Here is a 15,146-nt window from a genome sequence, read left to right as displayed (position 1 = left end):
TACTACAGAAATCTTCTTGGACCTCAACTGGTGAACCTGTTTATAAACAATGGCAACTAGCTCCTCTTCATAACCCAAGCTATTATCTAGCTGAATTGTGCTGAAGTCTAACACATGTGACAGGTCGGCATGATACTTCCAGACCATATATACATGGAAAACCAGATGTACTCCCGATAGACTGGGAGGCAAAGCAAGCTCGTAAGCAACCTCCCCAACTCGTCTCAACTCCTCAAATGGGCCTATAAACCTTGGGCTCAACTTCCCATTTTTTCCAAATCTCATGATTCCCTTCATCGGCGAAACCTTCAAGAGAACTTTTTCACTCATCATAAAGGATAAATCACTCAATTTCTGATCTGCGTAACTCTTTTGTCTGGACTGCGCTGTACGAAGTCGCTCCTGAATCAACTTTACCTTTTCCAAGGCATCCTTCACCAAATCAGTACCATATAACTTAGCCTCACCGGGCTCAAACCATCCGATGGGTGAACGTCATCGCCGACCATATAAAGCCTTAAATGGAGCCATCTCGATGCTGGATTGGTAACTGTTATTATAAGCAAACTCGGCCAAAGGCAAGAAACGATCCCACTGACCTCCAAAGTCAATCACACATGCCCTGAGCTTATCCTCCAAAATCTGAATTGTCCGCTCTGACTGCCCGTCGGTCTGCAGATGAAAGGCTGTGCTGAGCTCTACACGGGTCCCCAATTCACTCTGTACTGCTCTCCAGAAATGTGAAGTGAACCGAGGGCCTCTATCTGATATGATAGAAATTGGAACACCGTGCAACCGAACTATCTCCTGAATATATATCTAGGCCAACCTCTCTGAAGTATACGTAGTCACAACAGGAATAAAGTGTGCCGACTTGGTCAATCTGTCGACAATGACCCAAACTGCATCAAACTTCCGCAAGGTCCGTGGCAACGAGACTACAAAGTCCATAGTGATGCATTCCCATTTCCGCTATGGTATAGTCACCTGCTGAAGTAAGTCACCTCGCCTCTGATGCTCATATTTAACTTGCTGGTAATTTAGACACCTAGCTACATACTCAACTATGTCCTTTTTCATTCATCGCCACCAATAATGCTGCCTCAGGTCACGATACATCTTTGTAGCACCTGGATGAATAGAATACCGAGAACTGTGTACCTCCTCTAGGATCTTTTTCCTCAGTCCATCCATATTAGAAACACATAGACGATCCTGGAGTCGCAGAACACCATCCGCTCCAATAGTAACTTCCTTGGCACCACCCCGTAGTACTGTTTCTCGAAGAACCATTAAGTGTGGATCATCATACTGGTGAGCCTTGATCTGCTCAAATAGTGAAGAGTGAGCTACAACACATGCAAGAACTCGACTGAGCTCTGAAATATCCAGCCGCACAAGTCTGTTGGCCAAGGACTGAAAATCCAAAGCTAATGGCCTCTCCTCTGCTGAATTGAAAGCCAAACTACCCATACTCTCCACCTTTCTACTCAAGGCATCTGCAATCACATTTGCTTTGCCCGGATGATATAGGATAGTGATATCATAATCTTTCAGCAATTCCAACCATCTGTGTTGCCTCAAATTTAGATCCCTCTGCTTGAACAAATGCTGCAAACTAAGATGATCAGTGTAAACTTCACAAGACACCCCATAAAGATAATGCCTCCAAATCTTAAGAGCGTGAACAATCGCAGCTAACTCCAAATCATGTATCGGATAATTCTTATCGTGGGGCTTCAACTGACGTGAAGTATATGCAATAAGCCGCCCTTCCTGCATCAATACACAATCCAAGCCAGCACGTGAAGCGTCGCAAAACACTGTATATATCCCCGAACCGGAAGGCAACACTAACATTGGTGTTGTAGTCAATGCTGTATTGAGCTTCTAAAAGCTCACCTCACAATCATCGGACCATCGAAACGGAGCACCCTTCTGGGTTAATTTGGTCAAAGGTGCTGCAATAGATGAAAAAACTTCCACGAATCGACGATAATAACCTGCTAAACCCAGAAAACTCTTGATTTCAGTCGCCGAAGTGGGACGATGCCAACTTTGAACTGTCTCAATCTTTTTGGGATCAACTTTAATGCCTACTCCCGATACAATATGCCCCAAAAATGCTATAGACTCTAGCCAAAACTTACATTTAGATAACTTAGCATATAGCTTTTGTTCCCGCAACGTCTGAAACACTATTCTCATATACTACTCATGTTCCTCCTTATTGCGCGAGTAGATCAAAATGTCATCAATGAAGACAATAACAAACGAATTAATATATGGCTTGAATACCCTGTTCATTAGATCCATAAATGTTGTCGGGGCATTAGTTAAACCGAAGGACATCACCAGAAACTCATAATGACCATATCTAGTCCGGAAAGCAGTCTTTGGAACATCTGAATCCTGAATCTTCAACTGATGGTACTCCGACCTCAAGTCGATCTTAGAGAACACCCTAGCACCCTGAAACTAGTCAAATAGATCATCAATATATAGCAACAGGTACTTGTTCTTAATAGTGACTTTGTTCAATTGGCGATAATCAATATACATCTGCATTGTTCCATCCTTCTTCTTCACAAATAATACTGGTACACCCCAAGGCAATACGCTCGGTCTTATGAACCCTTTGGCTAGTAACTCCTCAAGTTGTTCTTTCAATTCTTTCGGAGTCATGCGATACGGTGGGATAGATATAGGCTGGGTATCTGGAGCCAAGTTAATACAAAAATTAATATCACGATTAGGTGGCATACTTGGAAGATCTGAAGGAAATACATCGGAGAACTCCCGAACTATAGGCACTGAATCAATAGTCGGAGTCTCTGCGGTAGTATCCCGAACATAGGCTAGATAAGCCAAACAACCCTTCTCAACCATGTGTTGAGCCTTTATAAAAGAAATGACTTGATTAAATGAACTAACAGACGAACCCTTCTACTCCAGCCTAGGCAACGCTAGCATAGCCAAGGTAACAGTCTTGTCATGACAATCTAGAATAACGTGATATGGAGATAACCAGTCTATGCCCAGAATAATTTCAAAGTCAGTCATCTCAAGCAGTAGAAGATTTGACCTAGTTTCATAGCCACAGAATGTAATAATACAGGACCGGTAGATACGGTTCACAATAACAGAATCGCCCACATGAGTGGACACGTAAACTGGAGTACTCAAGGACTCACGAGAAATACCCAGGAATAGAGCAAATAGATATGACACATATGAATACGTAGATCCTGGATCAAATAATACTGAGGCATCTTTGCCACAAATAGAAATAATATATGTAATCACGGCATCTGAGGCCTCTGCATCTGGTCTGGCTGGAAAAGCATAGAACCGAGCTGGAGCGCCAACTGGCTGGCCTCCACATGACTGACATCCACCTCTAGGACGGCCCCTACCCACTTGTCCTCCACCTCTTGGTGGTCAGACAACTGGTGGAGCAACTGGTCCGGTAATCATAGGCTGCTGACCCTGTTGCACTAGTTTACCCCGAAGCCTGGGGCAAAATCTCTGTATGTGACTAGGATCCCCGCACTCGTAATAACTCTTTGGTGCGATGGCATGTTGACTAAGTGTCTGGCCTTGGGGACCTGAATACCCAATAGAAGGACCCTGAATAGCTGGTGGGCGAAAAGAACTCTCTGGTATAGCACTGAAATAAGGTCGCACTGGAGCACCCCCGAGGAGGCGGTGGTGCTGGATATAAGGGCATGCTGGACTACCCTCTCGCGAACTGACCTCTACCCCCAGACGGAGCACCTCTGAACTCTCCAGAATACCTGAACCGCTTATCTCTCATAACCTGCTCTCAGCTCCGCTAACGTACACCCTCAATCCTGCGGGCTATCTCTACGACCAGCTCATAAGAAGTACTCATCTCAACCTCTCGAGCCATAGTGGCCTTAATGCCAGTATGTAAACCTGCAACAAACCTCCACACTCTCTCCGCCTCAGTAGGGAGTATCATAAGTGCATGGCGAGATAACTCAGAGAACCTCGCCTCATAATGGGTCACTGACATCTGACCATGTTAGAGCTTCTCAAACTGAAACCGCAACTCTTTCCTCTGGGAGGGTAGAATATACTTGTCTAGGAAGATATTGGTGAACCTGTCCCAAGTCATGGGAGGAGAATCTGTTGGTCTGCCAAGAACATAAGACTGCCACCATCTACGGGCTCTGCTCTCTAGCTGAAAAGTAGCAAAGTCTACCCCATGAGACTCCAATATCCTCATGTTATACAGTCTATCCTTGCACCGATCAATGAAATCTTGGGGATCCTCATGTCGTTCACCCCCAAAGACAGGAGGATGTAGTCTAGTCCATCTGTCCAATAGTTTCTGAGGATCAGCGGCTTCAGCTGGCCTGGGCTCAGGTGTAGCTGCTGCCACTGGCTGGGCTCCACCCACAGGTAGTGCACCCTAGGTCTGATATACAACAGTTGCATGTCCATGAGCCTGCGCGGTAGGGGCCTGTGCTCCCCCACTCACCTGAGATGTGGGTGGGTCTGCCGAAAATAAACCGGCTTGAGTCATAGTGTCCATGAACCGCAGTATACGACCCATGACATCCTGGAATCCCGGTGCAGATGTGAAATCCACCGGAGCTGGCTCTGCCATAGGCACCTCAACCTGTTCCTCAATAATGGGATTCTCTGCTGGACCCACTGGTACCATAACTGGAACAGTCCTGGGACGTCCTCGTCCCCTACCACGGGCAGGAGGCCTCCCTCGGCCTCTAGCAACTGGGGGAGTAGCTCTTCCCTGGTCTGGAGCCTCATTAGAGCGCGTTCTCACCATTTGTGAGAGAGTAAGAGAAAGATATTTAGTACTACATTAATTGCATGATGGAAGATAAAGAAAGGTAGTTTCCTAACACTCTATAGCCTCTCGAAGATAAGTACAGACGTCTCCATACCGATCCGCAAGACTCAATTAGGCCTGCTCATAACTTGTGAAACCTACGTGAACTTAGTGCTCTGATACAATGTTGTCACGACCCAATTTGACTTATAGGTCGTGATGGCGCCCAACACTACATCTAGGCAAGCCAACAAATAAATTAAATATATATCAATTATTTTCAGAATAATTTTCTAAGAAATTTTATTATTTTACTAGCAATATTAAGAAATTAGAAAAGATACCGATTAAATTTAATCCAAGAAAATAATACAATTCTAAATTCTACCAATGTGTGTGTGCCAAGACCTGGTGTCACAAGTGTATGAGCATCTAGTAGATTATACAAAACTCCAAATACCGTCTGAAATAAAAATAGACAGAATAAAAATGCAAGAAGAGGCACTAGTAGCTGCAGAACGGCTCAGAAAGGTAGGTCACCACTACGTCTCTGGATAACGTGGATGTGCGATGATAGGTCCTCCACTAATACCTGCCCCAGATCCTGCACAAAAAGTGCAGCAAGTGTAACATGAGTACGTAAACAACGTGTACCCAGTAAGTATCAAGCCTAATCTCGAAGTGGTAGAGACGCGATGGCCGACTTGACACTCACTAAGAGTCAATAATAATAAATAAAATAAAAATAGCAATATCTAGATCAACATGATTTATAGAATTTACAATGATTTTTCTTTAACTAGAAGAAATAATTAAATTCCTTCAAATGTGACAATTCTCAATATATTAATTAAATTTTTTCAATTTCAATAAATTTTTAATTTATCAATTAGCTTTACAAGTTACAATAAACTATCAAAGTATCGTGTAATTATTATTATTATTAGGCACGATTTCTGCCGAGGTCGTACAGCCCGATCTATGAGTGTCATGTACACTGCCGAGGGACGTGCGACGCGATCCATAGATGCATCTATCCTGCCGAGGCGTTCGGCCCGCTCCACAAGAAAGGAGGACATTTTCTTATGTACCTCTGGAAGGAGAGTATATTTATTATAAGATAAATTCAGGAGGAAGAACAATTTCTCTTAACAATTAATTAATTTAAACAGAAAAATCAAGTATATGAGATTTTCATCCTTTAATATTTTTATCTAACAATTCACAATATAAATATATATATCAAATAATATTAATTAAACAAAGAATACAATTTACACAAGTAATAATATAATTTACACAAGTAATTCATGCTTTGAGTCCTAAACTACCCGGACTTTAGCATTAATAGTAGCTACGCACGGACTCTCGTCACCTCGTGCATACGTAGCCCCCACAATTAGCAAAAGGTAATTTTTCTCTCACAAGATTAGACAAGAGACTTACCTCATCTTGCTCCAGTTTAATCTACTAGTAGACCCTTTCCTCGATTATCCAATTCTGAATGACTCGAATCTAACAAAAAATAATTCGATACAATTACCAAAAATTATAGAATCAATTTCATAAGAAAATACTACATTTTCAATAAAAATTCCGAAATTAATTAAAAATTCGTCGGTGGGGCTCACGTCTCGGAATCCGGCGAAAGTTATGAAATCCGATAACCCATTCAATTATGAGTCCAACCATATCAGTTTCACTCAAATCCGACTCCGAATCGATATCGAAATCTCAAAAATTCGTTTCTATGAGATTTCTAAAAAAAATTTAAATTTCAATCTCGAAACACTAATTAAATGGTGAAAACAATGATATATTCGTGTATATTGACCAAATATGAGTTAGAATCACTTACCCCAATGTCTTTTCCTTGAAAATCTATCAAAAATCGCCTCTCCTCAAACTCCAATTTGTTAAAAATGGTGAATGGGACGAATGCCCTCCTTTATAATTCTGCCTAGGCAGCCCTCGATCATGACCTCGATCCTCGGCCTCGATCGTGGTTCGATCATGTCCCTCGAGCCTGGGTCTTCGATCATGACCTCGATCATGGCCCTCGAGCCTTTGTCTTCGATCATGGCTCTCGAGCATGGGCCTTCGATCATGACCCTCGAGCCCTGCCATCGATCATGACCCTCGATCATGGCCTCGATCTTGGGTCTCGATCCTGGGTCTCGATCTTAGGCCTCGATTTTGGGCCTTGATCTTGGCCTCGATCACAGTCCAGAATTTTCAGCAGAAAGAAAAAATTACAGCAGCTGTTTTAAGTCCAACTTTTGATCCGTTAACCATCCGAAACACACCCGAGGCCCTCGGGACCTCAACCAAATATATCAACAAGTCCTAAAATATCATACGAACTTATTTGAAACCTCAAATCACATAAAACGACGCTAAAACCACGAATTATGCTCCAATTCAAGCTTAATCAAACTTAAAATTTTTAACTTCTACATTCGACGTCGAAACCTATCAAATCAAATCCGATTGACCTCAAATTTTGCACACGAGTCATAAATGATATAACGGAGCTATAAAAATTTTCAGAACTGGATTCCGACTCTGATATCAAAAAGTCAACTCCCCTGTCAAACTTTCAAACTTAAATTCCTATTTTAGCCATTTCAAACCTAATTTAACTACGGACTTTCAAATAAAATTCCGAACACGCTCCTAAGTCCAAAATTACCATATAGAGTTGTTAGAATCGTCAAAATTCTATTCCGGAGTCGTTTTCTCAAAATATTGACCGAAGTCAAACTTGGCCTTTTAAAGCCTACTTAAGGAACCAAGTGTTCCGATTTCAACCCAAACACTTTCAAATCCCGAACCAACTATCCCCACAAGTCAAAAATCATTAAAAGCACATACGAGAAGTTTTATTTTAGGGAACGGGGTTCTAAAAGTCAAAATGACCGCTTGGGTCATTACATTAACTGTTGACTATGATTCAAACTCCTTTATTGCTTATTAGTGCTTTTGCTTGTATTTATCATCTTTTTTTATGTTCTTAATTTGATATTGTCTAATTTTTGTGCTTTCTTTGAACTAACACAACATAGTATATCGAGGTAAATTATTATTTATTTTGTTCCTCATCGAATGAGTCCCTTAATCTTTTTTACTTTTTCGCTTTATAGAATATTATTGTAACTTTTGGCAATTTTTCTTAGTTTAATTTGTTGTTACTTTTGTTTTTAATTCTCCTATAGGATTTTGGAAGAGTTATTTTCCATTTAAATCTTTTTCTTTTCACCATCCAATTCAATTTTTTTAGGATAAAAGATTATGTTGGTTAATACTTTGGGTTAAAAGATGATTTATGTTTAAGAAAATATCTAAAAACTAACGTTGCATCAATATGAAATTTTGCTACTAATATTCAAGTTTTCTTTCTTGGCAATAACTCAAAATCTTTAAGGCTAACGTTTTTTTCTTTTTCATTCCCGATCCAATTCAATTTCCCTTTATGAATCACACTTAATTTTTACACAAAAATAATAAATTTTTATTACATATAATTTAGTACACCATCTTTTATATGAAACAAAAATACAGCATAAAAAATTACGTTTATAGAATAATGAAGGTGATAAATATCTCCTAGATTAAAATTGTGGTTGATTGTCTATAAATAAAGTCAATCTGTTTAGAAAAAAGATTACTAACTTTTACTTACATCTAAAGTAATTATAGTCTACTTTCTTTCTTTTTTTATTTTATTTTATTTTAAAACTCAAATATATTATTTAATATTATAGTTGAATAATTTTAAAAATTATATATTCATTAAATTAGGGTTCGCGCGCAAAGCGCGTACCCAAAGACTAGCTATATTAAAAGGACGAAATCTCTTAGCGAAATATTGTTTGTCTTTTTTATCCTTCGTAAATGCATTTTAAGTTGGACAAAATTATAAATATAAATAAAATTTATTTTTACAAAATTCAAAATTGCGTATGACAAAAAAGAAAAGAAGAGAACAAGTGGGAAACTCCTTTTTCAATTAATATATTCCTAATAAACATGATTGTCGTTGATTTAAAAAGGAAAAAAGAATCAAAATTTTTAATATTTAATATACCCTATTAAAGTCAAGTCAAATTTATCGTAAGTTCAAATAGAAAAACTAAGAAGGGATAATAACCAGGAAACTATTATTTAATATCATCCATTAACCTAATTCATTTTTTTTTTTTGGTGAAGTTCTTAAATTAGAATTTCAAAATCAAAATTATAAATCTCTTAATTTTATGTGTGAATATTGAAACTGGGAAGGAAGAATGATAATTTTTGAATTTGGAGTGATGGAATTATTAAACTAAAATAAGTTTATTATTGAATATATATCAACAGATGATTGAAAAATTTTATGTGGTGATTTTTTCTTTTATTGAGTAAGTACGAGGGATCAACATTTATCACTTTCACAAACATATACTTTTATTTTATAAATTAAATATAATATTTTAATATGATATTTATCTATTTTTTAATATTTTTTTATTGAGATTGTGTACACGCGCAAACGCGCGTATCACAGGACTAGTTTGAAGAAAAGACAAGTCAGCCTCCCAGCATCTAGTGATGAGTAACGAGCGAAAGAGCCAAAGAACGAAAGTATGAAAATAGTATGGAAAAATTGCTCATACTCATTGTTTATACTAAATTAATAAATATAAAACATATTTGGTAAACACATATTATTATTTAATTATAATTAATTGATAATTATATTATTTTTACGCTAATTTTTTACTGCAAAAGTTAAAATGCTTGGTTTCATATATAGACCGAATACAAATAAGTATATACATCATGATAAATTTTTATGTATTACTCACTTTTTTCTAATCTATAGCTTATATATTTTGAAAAATGAATTGAAAAGAATATAAATATAAGGCCTAGATATAACATGTGCCACAGGCGGCTAAACGAAGCCCCAATTTTGATTTGTCAAACCTAACTCCCTTATTAGTAGTGAAATAAAGGATAGCATGAGATCAAAGTCACTTGTCATCTGTTCATTCTCTATTCAATAATGGCCATCGATATTCCTTTACTTCTCAAGTTTAAATTTTATGAGCCCTTCGATTGTATCCTGTAATAAAATCTTTCTGATAAACATCTTGTCGATGAGTCGATATTTAGAATCTTCATGTGCGCTTTAAAATATTTAACGTTATTTTACTAACACTGGAGAATTATTTTATGTAATTTTTATAAATTTAGATTAAAGAGATATGTTGTTTTTAAAATTATTGTTTTTATATTTTGTTAGTACATAATTATTAATACAACATACAAATCAAAATTAAAATCAAACATCATGACAGAAGATAAAAGAGAATACTGTATTAAAACCCATTTCTGACAGTACCTCCAATTAATAGCAGTTCATAACTTCATGTTTCAGAACAACAAAGCTGTGGCCTGTGTACTGCTATAAGAAACTGACAAACAAAAAAGACAAAGCAATATACACTGCGAAAGCTACGACAATTGGCACCGACGAAACTTCTGACTAATCCATTTGGGTACACTCACTTGTCCTTGTTATTAGTTAGCTATTGCTATACACAGTTCTCTTATTCTTATCAAAATATAGAAAACAAAAAGACTTTGGGACCTTTTTTATATTGACTATGTATTTTACATCCTAGAGATAGGAGCATATCAAGATATAACGAGTACGGTAATACTCTTTAGAGATTGGGTAACTTATTATCTAGAAATTACGCTCTCTAATTTAGAGATTGGGTAACTTATTAGCTAGAAATTACGCTCTCTAACGAAAATTGACGTCTTCTTGTTGTACATTACTTCCAACTTTCCCTTATTACCTTTTTATTTTTATGCAAACTTCCCCTTCCAATATATTTTTGGAAATTCTGTCCAAAAGTGGCACCTCAAAAACATTTTTGTAAACTCTTTGTCACTGCTTCTTATATTATAAATAAATTTGTTCTTCTGCATAAACTTATATCTTGGCCCATATAGGCAATGGTTTGTGAGCCCCCAAAGAAGGATTGAGGGCTTCCAAAAATTGGCGGGCAAGCCCACCAAAGTAGGGCGGGCCTACTCGCCTTAATGAAGTGTGTTCGTTTCGTGGGTGTCGGCACGATCCGCCGGTCTCTATACGATCATTAGCGAATCGCCTCAGCACCCCCGACAGGACGAGTTAACAATTTATTGATCTACGTTTCACTATAAATAAGAGAAAGTCCACACGGCCAATTGGGCTACTACCGATGTGGGACAATAAGTGCCAGTCGAAATCCAAATTCCAATTATCTTCACTCTTTTGTGGCTAAAACACACAAGGAAGTCAATTGTTTACTATTTGTATTTGTTAATATATTTACTCAAGATTAGCTTGGCTAAAAGAAACCATTTTTTCCATATTTTCTTCATCTGTTTCTGCGTTGTACTACTTGTATATTTTATTCCAAGTTTCGCTTTGACTGAAAAGGACAACTTTTCTTCTTTTTTCCATTACTATGATTAGCTAATCATGTCAAATATTTAAGTTATTTGGATTATATGTAAATAATCTTAAAATTTAAACTTTTTCGTTAATATAGATAATCATTGGATATTAATAAAAAATACAACATGAAAATAATTAACCATGTTTTCTATTTTTCCTTTTTGATATCATTCTCGCAGGTGTCATCGGATCCTAAAAATACTCAGGAAACAAAATAATAACTCATATTTATGGAAAAACAATCAAATGTTGAGACTACGAATGACTCTTTGGATACGACTTGCCTCTTTTACTACTACTCGAACTCTTATTTGGTGTGTTAATATCTCTTAAAAAATATTTTTTTTAAAAAAAATCAATTTCTAAAACTTTATTTTTATAATGATGTAAGTGAAAATATTATCCTTAATTCAAAATTTATTTTAGTTGGCTATTTAAAAATTTAAAAAATTCTTTAGCTGGTGAATTTGTTTTTTCCAGTATGACTCCATTTTGATATTTGACATTAACCATATTAAATATCTGAGTTATTTGAATTATATGTAAATAACTTTGAAATTTAAACCTTTTAAATAATTATAGATAATTGTTAGATATTAATTAAGAAACACTACATGAAAAAAGCCTAACATTTTCTCAAATCTCGTAGTGATAATTTTATTTTTGCACTATTCTCATTTGGGTCATTGGAACCTAAAAATAGCCATAAAGAGAAATAATAACTCATATTTATGGCAAAGCACAAAGGCTGACACAATATAAACGATTCTTTGATTATGACGTGACTTTTTTACTACGACTTGAACTCTTATTTGGCATGATATTATCTTTTAAAAAATATTTATATTTTGAAATTCCATTTTCTAAAACTTTATATATATTTCAATAATCATTATATTTATAATGATGCAAGTGAAGATATTATCCTTAACTTAAAATTCACTTTAATCAGCTATCTAAAAATCTAAATGATTCTTTAGCCGTAAAAAATTTATTTCAGCGTGACTCCATTTTAAATTTATTAATTTCTCTAGCCACAGATTTTGAATTTTTAATACCCTATATATACAAAAAATTTGTTCTTTGAATCATTAAATGTTAAATTAGTTGATTGTTATTATATAGCATTGCATATATTGTCTTAAAATTATCAAGTAGTTTATTGTTAGACACTACCATACTTGGCTTAACCCTCAATGCAAACTACTCAAATTACATTTAAATTCAAATTCAAATATCATATCAGTTTGTTATAGTAATTTTTTAAAAACGACACACAATGTAAACAAAAAAGAAATATTCTAAAATATCCTTATCTTATAATCTATGTATTTGAGTTGAAAATAATATTTGAAATCGATGAGATTAGCTTCCAAATATTTTATACTCAACAAAGATGAAACATAAGAAGAAATTCGTTGTCATCTCTTTTTTCTGGTTTTTAGATCTTTCATATATTTTTTTCAATATTTATTTTCTTTTATCTAATTTTTTATGTCATTATTTCTTTTGTTACAAAAAATTAATTTATTCCATTATAAAAGATGAGTTTTAATAGAAATTGTCTACATAAAAACTTTATTTATATTTTTAGTCTTTGGTTGAAATTCTTTTATATTTTTCTTTTGACTTTATCTAATCAGCCTAAATAGGTGCTCACCTGACCACTTAAACTAAAAAATTGAAGGATGGGTAATTTATATATAATCCATATATAATATGTGTATAATCGTGTGTTGTCGGTATATCATTTATTTATATTAGCTATAAAAAGTAAACAATAAATCTGGCCGGATATTTATGTAAATATTCCATAAAATTTTGATTTTTTGAGTTTACCCATGATATGACTTCTATTATAATAATTTTAAAAACTCTCTATTAATGTTCAAAAATATCTTATCTTTTTATTATCTTTGAAGTAAAAAAAAAGTAAAGTGTTTTCCGAAATAATTTGTTTACATTTTTAAAAAATATTTTACGTCATACCAATTTTTTTTAAAATCATATACTCTTTGTTACACTTGAAAATCGCTATAGAAACTATCAATTAGAAACCAATATCTCTCTTGTTGAGTTTGAGAGAAAAAAAACCTTTCACATGATCTAATAATTCAAAACTTATATTATTCAACGAAAAAACTATTATACCCTTGAAATATTGGCTTGACTGCAGCTAAATGAAGGGGTTTCAGCTTATACCCTTCAATTTCTAGAATGTGCTAAATTGAAATTAATGATAGTAATTGTATAGCCAATGTTTTGCTATTTGTTTTATGTCCATTTATACAAATTGACTCTTCAAACAAATATTCTTCAAAAAGAAAAGAAAAAAACAACTTTTATTTTAATATTGACTAATTTTTGTGATGTTTCTTTCTCCAGCATGTATGCTTACTTCATTATATATGTAAGTAAACTTTTATTCGATTTTTAAACTCTATATTATATTTATTTTAAAAAAAATTGCTTTATTCAGATCTAGCTACAGTATTTTAAAGAACTATAATTATAGGGTTTTAAATGTGAAAGAGTTTTATAGTTATATGGAGTATTTTTTTTTTGTTGCCAGAGGCGAAGTAGTATTTAAATAATTAGAAAAGATAACAAAGGTTCCTAACATGATTGTATATGATCATTAACCAAATTATCTTTTAGTCATATATATATATATATATATATATATATATATATATATATATATATATATATATATATATTTGACTAACATAGTCAAATATAGAATAAAGTTACCATATACTATTGACATTTATTAGCTTGCCACTTGGCTTAGCTATAATGCCAACTATATATGGTAACTTTATTCCTTTAATATATATACTAGTATCAGTACCCGCGCGATGCGCAGACAAATTATTTCAAATTATATATATGTTGTGTTATTTTCAAAGTTAAGTATTGCATATTATTATGGGTGAATGACATATTTACCCACAAAAATAAAATTATTTACCCTTACCTACCCATTTATTTTTCTACCCATCAAACTAATTACATTTCCTATCCATAGTAGTTTTTTGGGGGAATTTTCTCTTTTTTCTCCAATTCTTTTTTATTTCTATGCTTCTTTTCTTTTTTCCTTTTTTTCTTTCTTTTCTCCTTTTCTTTTTTCTCGTTTTCTTCTTATTTTTTTCTTTTTTCTCCTTTTCTATTCATTTATTTTTGCCCAAATTCTATTATTGTTATTTTTACCATAACTTATTTCACACTCAATTTTGATTCCTTCTTTATTTTTTATTTTTTTTCTTTATTTCTTGTTCCTTTTCTAATTCCATTTAACTCCTTTTTTCTTTTATTTTTTTTATTTCTTGTTTCTTTTCTAATTTCATTTAACTTCTTTTTTTTTATATTCTTTTTTTCTTCATAATCTAATTTCATCTATTGTTTTCACTATTTTTTATTATTCTTGTTTTTATACAATAAGAAAAAATAACTGATATAATAAATATTTGTTCACCCTTTTTTTAATATAATTAGTATAATATACCTTTTGTCTTTTTCTCATTTTTTTAATTCAATTATTAAACTGAAATAATATAAGTTGTCACTTGATCTAATTCACTAAATATCACACTGACTGTTGCTGAGCACCATAAATTATATAATCAGATTCTAAGAATCAACACGCGATTGTCATGCAAACCTTGATCTCCTTCCCTACAAATATCAGTACACACTCTACCATTCGCAGTAACACAACCAGTTATGTAGCAAGAAAATATAATCTACGACCACCAAATCTCTATATATACTAGTTAGAATAGAAATAATAATAAAATATTGAAAACTGCAATAAAAGTATAAGTAGCA

The sequence above is a fragment of the Nicotiana tabacum genome, chromosome 19, assembly GCF_000715075.1.
Source record: "Nicotiana tabacum cultivar K326 chromosome 19, ASM71507v2, whole genome shotgun sequence".
NCBI lineage: Eukaryota > Viridiplantae > Streptophyta > Magnoliopsida > Solanales > Solanaceae > Nicotiana > Nicotiana tabacum.
The sequence above is the reverse complement of the archived record's forward strand: the minus strand, read 5'-3'. Positions refer to the sequence as shown.